This window comes from Symphodus melops, assembly GCF_947650265.1.
Source record: "Symphodus melops genome assembly, chromosome: 4".
NCBI classification, from domain to species: domain Eukaryota; kingdom Metazoa; phylum Chordata; class Actinopteri; order Labriformes; family Labridae; genus Symphodus; species Symphodus melops.
The window spans coordinates 30637984-30645483 of NC_136694.1; positions in this window are offsets into that span (position 1 = coordinate 30637984).

Sequence of the window (7500 nt, forward strand, 5' to 3'; positions counted from 1 at the left end):
CATACATAAAATGCATTTTATCTCAGATTTCAGAGAAAGGTTGATCGAGTCCATCTCAAGCTAAAGACATCACTTTGTAATCGGTCTTTCTAAAACATTGTTCTGTGTCTTCACTTTAACTCTCCGCACAAAACCCTTTGAATCTTTAACGGTTTCAAGGATTCGGCCCAATGACCAGGAGCACCAGGTCTCCATCCTTAAAGTCCCGCCGTGGCTTGTTCCAACAATGGAAGGTACTCTTTTGCCCATCTCTTCCAAAACATGTCACAGAGATACTGGACTTGCTTCCAGCGTCTCTTTCCAGAAGTGTCCTCCTTGTTGAACTGACCTGGTGGTTTTGATTTCAGCAGCAAGATGTGGTTGGGTGTTAAAGCTTCTAGGTCATTTGCATGGTCACTAGATGGCGTTATTGGGCGATCGTTCAGGATTGACTCGGCCTCACAAAAGACGGTATGAAGAGCCTCATCGTCAACTGTTTGTTGTTTCATGACAGAGCACAGAATTCGTTTGACCTGTTGCACAAGGCGTTCCCAAACGCCACCATGGTGAGCTCCGTGCGGTGGGTTTGAAAGTCCATTTTATCCATGCTGGATGAGAGTTTTGTTAATCTCGCTCTGGTTCAGATTATGTAATAAATAAATAAATTAGTTCCATTATCTGATCTTATTTCCTTTACTCGTCCTCTTCTGCACATGAACCGTACTTATAGCATTGATGCAAGATGCACAGCACGGCATGCAAGACAAGTGAATAGGACTCCATATCTTTTTAGAGTACTCCTGCCTCTTCTCACTTCGATAGGTCCAAAGTAATCCATCCCACTAGAGTAAAGGGAGGAAGGTCCATGGTAAGTCCATCAGCTGGGAGGTCAGACAGTTTTTGTTCTCCTGGCCTTTGACGGTGTTTGTGACATATCATGCATTCTCTGATGACTCGCCTTGTTAGTGAGTTGACAAGTGGAATCCAGAACTGCCGCCTGAGAGTGGAGAGCATATGGTTTCTACCCTCATGTCCAACCCCTTTCATGTATGTGGTGAAGAATGAGCTCAGAAACGTTACTATTTCTTGGTATGATGGCAGGATGTTTAGCCTCTTCAGGTAGTGCAGATTTGCTCAACCCTACCACCTACTCTTAGTATTTTCATTACAGGATCCAGTTTGAAGATATGACTACATGTCTTGACTGCTTTGCCATTCTCCAGATGAAGGATTTCCTCACAGTAGTTTCTGCACAAAACTGATGATGGCTTTCTCTGCTTCATCAAGATCGAAGGCAAAGGACACTGAAACAGTCCCGGTGTCATTTGTGAGCCTGAGATAGGTTACGGCGCCATAGCCCATCTCACTGGCATCGCAAAAGTGGTGCAACTGTGCAGATATGATGTTACCAAAGCCAACTGGAATGAAGCTTCTGTCAACATTGAAAGTGTTAAGTAGTTGGAGTGAACTCAACCATTTTGTCATTTGGTACATTTTCATCCCAACTCAATTTCAACCTGCATAACTTTTGCATGATCTGTTTTGCAACAAGTATAACTGGAGCCAAAAAGCCTGAGGGGTCATAAATTGAACAGATCACAGATAGAATGCCTCTTCTGGTTGTCTGATGATGTTTGATCTTTATGCTGAAAGTGAACGCATCTTTTTCCACATTCCACTGAGCACCAAGAGCTCTTTCCATTGGTAGCTGCTCCTTATTCAAATCCAGAGTTCTCACATCTTCAGCTCGAGCATTTGCTGGGATTGCATGCAGTACAGTACGATCGTTGCTTATCCACTTATTTAGATGGAAACCACCTTTTGCACACAAGTCTGTGAGCTGCTGGTAAAGCATAATGGCTTCATCTGTATCAGTGACGGCCTTCAGGCAGTCATCCACATAGAAGTGCCGAATAGTGTCTGTTACCATTTTTGGATACATTTCTTGATTATCATCAGCTGTTTTCAGTAAAGCAAATGTAGCACAGCTCGGTGACTGCACTGAAGATATGCACCAGCATTCTGTACTCCATGAGCTCCTTGGTGAGATCTCCATTTGGCCACCAGAGCAAGCGTAAGAAATTCACCTCTTCCTTTGCTACCCTAACTTGGTGAAACATTCCCTCGATATCGGCCATGAATGCAACAGGGCCTTGTCGAAAGCGAAGTAAAACACCAAGCAGGGTGTTTGTCAAGTCAGGGCCTTGGAGCAGCTCTTTATTCAAAGATGTTCCAGCATAGGATGAAGCACAGTCAAAGACTACACGCATTTTGTTCTTGCGTGGGTGGTAAACACCATGGTGGGGCAAATACCACACTTTGCTGAATTCAGCTTGTTTCTCACTGTCAGGAACAATCTCAGCATGTCCCTTTGATATAACAGTGTCCATAAAGTCTTTTTCTCCGTAGATTCTCAGTCCTTTGTTTAGCTATCTGACGATTGTTTGGCATCGTGTTATTTTGTAAAGGCAGTTTGAGATGGTCGTGGCCATGTTCAAGATGAGCTGAGTTAGACACAAATTTCAAGAATTCTTTGTCTTCCAAAGACGACTCAGCCTTCTCTCTGCACTGCAGTTCCATGAAGTCTTGGTTGTATTGTTGCATTAACAGGTTCTAGAATAGTCAGTGCAACTTTCCTCATTACATCCAAGAGGACCATTTAAAACCCAGCGTAAGGACCACCTTCCTCACTGCTAATCATTTCCCATGGCTCCAAGGCTTTTGGGACATTGACGCCTATATCAGCATCAATAGGTCAACTTTGTTAAGGTAAGGCCATTTTCTTATATGTTCAAGCTTTGGGATGTCTTTGTGTGTTACTGGAATTGATTCCTGTGTATAGACATCAGGCAGTTTGATAAATGAGTCACTATCAAGAGCTGCTAGTTCCAATCCAGAAAGTTTGCAGCTTGATATCGTCTTTTGCTGCCCCGTTGTTTTCAACAATATTTGTGTTCTAAAGCCAGCGGCATTGAGCTGCATGGCCAGCTGGTCAGTACAGAAGGTTGCAGAGTTTCCAGGGTCGAGGAAAGCATAGTCCCAGTATGGCCTCCAGTGGCAAGAGAAACGATTGTATCAGAGTTACTTGATTCTTTTCTTTCTTTCTGAGTTGCTCCTTGATTTTCTTTTTTATATATGTGCATGAGCGTAGGATGCCTTTGGTTGCATATTTTGCATGTCATGCGCCTTGAACAAATACTGCTCATGTGTCCCTTTTGTAAACATCCAAAACACAATCCTTTAGTTTTTAGAAATTCAACCTTTTCCTTGTTTGCTTTGTTTTGCAAGGTTTCACACTCCTCCATTGAATGACCTTTATGATTACAGAACATGCACAGTTTTGTGAACGTGTTTGAGTAGCTGATACGTTGCGGTTCTTTATCGTAGTTAGTTATTGGTGAGATGATTGTGGCGAATGCTTTTCCTTTGCTTTGTAGAAGCCCATGAGTGTCCTTTTGGCTCTGGAGTCCCTGCGATAGTTCCTCCACGATTCCTTCCTTTCCACTTGTTCCGTCTTTCCAGCTTGTACGTCCGTCCTTTATAATTGTTTTTGACTTATTGTCACGACCATGTTGCTCTTGGGAGGTCCAGCACGAAGCGAGCGTGGAGGAAGTTTGTTAGGGTTAGGGCTGACCTTTGGGTTGTTGAGTTTTATTTGAATGTTGCAGAAAGTGTTTTTAGAATAATCTTTGTATTTTATCTGAACCAACATGTTGATGATGGGACAAAAAATAAGGTTCAAACCGTGTGGTCAAAAACAATGTGACCACCAAACACCACCACACACTGGCTCCTCCCCCAAACCACAAAGGGCCCGTCAGTATATGGCGCTCTGCTTACGTCATACCTCACGTCACTAACAGGTAAAACATAAATATCCCCATAACTGTCATAAATACACCGAGTAATAATAATAACATAAACTCACTAAACAAACAAACAAACAAACAAACAAACAAACAAACAAACAAACAAACAAACAAACAAACAAACAAACATTTCTCTTCATATCAAAATAAACTATGAAGGTTTAAATTGGCTGGAACATTTACTATATTATTATTATATGTTATATAAATATTATTCATGCTCTCTGAATACATGCACACATTATATATATATATATATATATATATATATATATATATATATATATATATATATATATATATATACCGGCTGTCAGGTGACCTTTCCACAGTTACCATAGTAACGCTGACATCGATCAGGGGCGTTCCCTGTGTTGGGTCACGTGGCGTGTGTGTACCAGGACTGGTCTCCATGACAACAGCTGTTGGCAGACAGCCTGTTGGCTGTTTATCAGTGTGTCAGGTGTTCTCAGGTAAACGGACTGAACAGCACGCCGTCACACGAGGAAACATGGACTCTCAGGTCAGTTGCTGCTTCTACACTTGTGTTTGTCTCGTCCTGCGGCGGAGGCCTTCATCAGGCGCTGCTGGAGATTAAAGTTTATGATGCTGCCGCAGCGATAAGACAAGTGACCTTTGGACTCTGAGTGACCTTTGGACTCTGAGTGACCTTTGACCTTGTTATGAAACAGCTGTGAGAGCAGACTTATTATGACTGTTTAATGGACAGCCAGTCTCAACATGTGAACTGTTGATGACATCATTTACTGTTATTGTGTTTACTTCTTTAGTCTTTAGTGTTTCCTGTTTTATTTTGAAAGGTCTTCTCCCTGTGCCTCCTGTTTCCCTCCTGTCTTGATGACCCTGATTAGTCTCACCTGTCTCCTTTCACTATCCACTTTACCTGAACCCACAGGTGTCAAACTCCAGTCCTGTCCAGCCTGTTAGATGTCTCTCTGCGTCCTCAGACTGTTAGATGTCTCTCTGCGTCCTCAGACTGTTAGATGTCTCTCTGCGTCCTCAGACTGTTAGATGTCTCTCTGCGTCCTCAGACTGTTAGATGTCTCTCTGCGTCCTCAGACTGTTAGATGTCTCCCTGCGTCCTCAGACTGTTAGGTGTCTCTCTGCGTCCTCAGACTGTTAGATGTCTCTCTGCGTCCTCAGACTGTTAGATGTCTCTCTGCGTCCTCAGACTGTTAGATGTCTCTCTGCGTCCTCAGACTGTTAGATGTCTCTCTGCGTCCTCAGACTGTTAGATGTCTCTCTGCGTCCTCAGACTGTTAGATGTCTCTCTGCGTCCTCAGACTGTTAGATGTCTCTCTGCGTCCTCAGACTGTTAGATGTCTCTCTGCGTCCTAATAAGTGTAATCTGCACTTATCTGTGTGTACAGATTAAAACTCATCAAATCTTTATGACCAGATAATAAAACATCAAACACAGAGCACAGGAGGAAAACACCCAGACACACACACACACACACACACACACACACACACACACACACACACACACACACACACACACACACACACACACACACAACTTGTGTGTGTGTGTGTGTGAGCTGATTAAAGTCAAGTGTGAAAAACAGACTCAGCGTCTTTCATGTCGATGGTCAACGGTCGGACAAAGAAAAGAGAATAATCATATATATATGATCATATAATAATCAAATATGATTACATAATGTGTGTGTGTGTGTGTTACAGTGTCTGTGTGTGTGTGTGTGTGTGTGTGTGTGTGTTACAGTGTCTGTGTGTGTGTGTGTGTGTGTGTTACAGTGTGTGTGTTTCAGTGTGTGTGTGTGTGTGTTTCAGTGTGTGTGTGTGTGTGTGTGTGTGTGTGTGTGTGTTACAGTGTCTGTGTTTCAGTGTGTGTGTGTTACAGTGTGTGTTACAGTGTGTGTGTGTGTGTGTGTGTGTGTTACAGTGTGTGTGTGTTACAGTGTGTGTGTGTTACAGTGTGTGTGTGTGTGTGTGTGTGTTACAGTGTCTGTGTTTCAGTGTGTGTGTGTTACAGTGTGTGTGTTTCAGTGTGTGTGTGTTACAGTGTGTGTTTCAGTGTGTGTGTGTGTGTGTGTTACAGTGTGTGTGTTTCAGTGTGTGTGTGTTACAGTGTGTGTGTTACAGTGTGTGTGTGTGTTTCAGTGTGTGTGTGTTACAGTGTGTGTGTGTTACAGTGTGTGTGTGTGTGTGTTACAGTGTGTGTGTGTTACAGTGTGTGTGTGTGTGTGTGTGTGTGTGTGTGTGTGTGTTACAGTGTGTGTGTGTGTTACAGTGTGTGTGTGTTACAGTGTGTGTGTGTGTGTGTGTGTGTGTGTGTTACAGTGTGTGTGTTACAGCGTGTGTGTGTGTGTTACAGTGTGTGTGTGTGTTACAGTGTGTGTGTGTGTGTGTTACAGTGTGTGTGTGTTACAGCGTGTGTGTGTGTGTTACAGTGTGTGTGTGTTACAGCGTGTGTGTGTTACAGTGTGTGTGTGTGTGTTACAGTGTGTGTGTGTTACAGCGTGTGTGTGTTACAGTGTGTGTTTGTGTGTGTGTGTGTGTGTGTGTGTGTGTGTGTGTGTGTGTGTGTGTGTGTGTGTGTGTGTGTGTGTGTGTGTGTGTGTGTTACAGTGTGTGTGTTACAGCGTGTGTGTGTGTGTTACAGTGTGTGTGTGTTACAGTGTGTGTGTGTGTGTGTTACAGTGTGTGTGTGTTACAGCGTGTGTGTGTGTGTTACAGTGTGTGTGTGTTACAGCGTGTGTGTGTTACAGTGTGTGTGTGTGTGTTACAGTGTGTGTGTGTTACAGCGTGTGTGTGTTACAGTGTGTGTTTGTGTGTGTGTGTGTGTGTGTGTTTGTGTGTGTGTGTGTGTGTGTGTGTGTGTGTGTGTGTGTGTGTGTGTGTGTGTGTGTGTGTGTGTGTGTGTGTGTGTGGTGGGGCACTCTGCGTGTCACTGTGACCTCGTCTTCTACTCCTGGTTCGGTCACCCGAGCCGAACAGGTGGAAGGGTAGAGGCCAGACCAGGAGTGATCCCGGTCCCTGAACCATGGAGGTGCTGGACTATGGAGTGATCCCGGTCCCTGAACCATGGAGGTGCTGGACTATGGAGTGATCCCGGTCCCTGAACCATGGAGGTGCTGGACTATGGTGGGTGTGAGAACCACTGTAACGGCGGCAGAGTCAGATGCAGGCAGCCCCACTGCATCGTGGGTAAACCTGGAGGGAGTAAACCCTGATCTGCCCTTGGGGACAAGCATAGGCGGAGCCCAGCAGACCGGACTACCGGCAGCCCGGTGGACTGTACACCTGCACCTGCACCCCCCCCCCCCCCCCCCCCCCCCCCCCCACACACACACACACACACACACACACACACACACACACACACACACAAAAAGCCCTGTGGCGATGTGGAATGGCGGCAGGCACAGGATGTGGCGAGGTGTGCCTAGCCAAACCATGCACACAGGCGGAGTGACGGTGGAGCAGCACAGCTTCTCTTGTGACTGAGCAGCTGCTCAGCAGGAGCTCCTTTGTCCTCCTGCAGACTCATCAGCAGGAGCTCCTTTGTCCTCCTGCAGACTCATCAGCAGGAGCTCCTTTGTCCTCCTGCAGACGAGTCTGCGGCTCGAGGATCGGCCTCAACGCCCACGAGAAGTGGCACGCC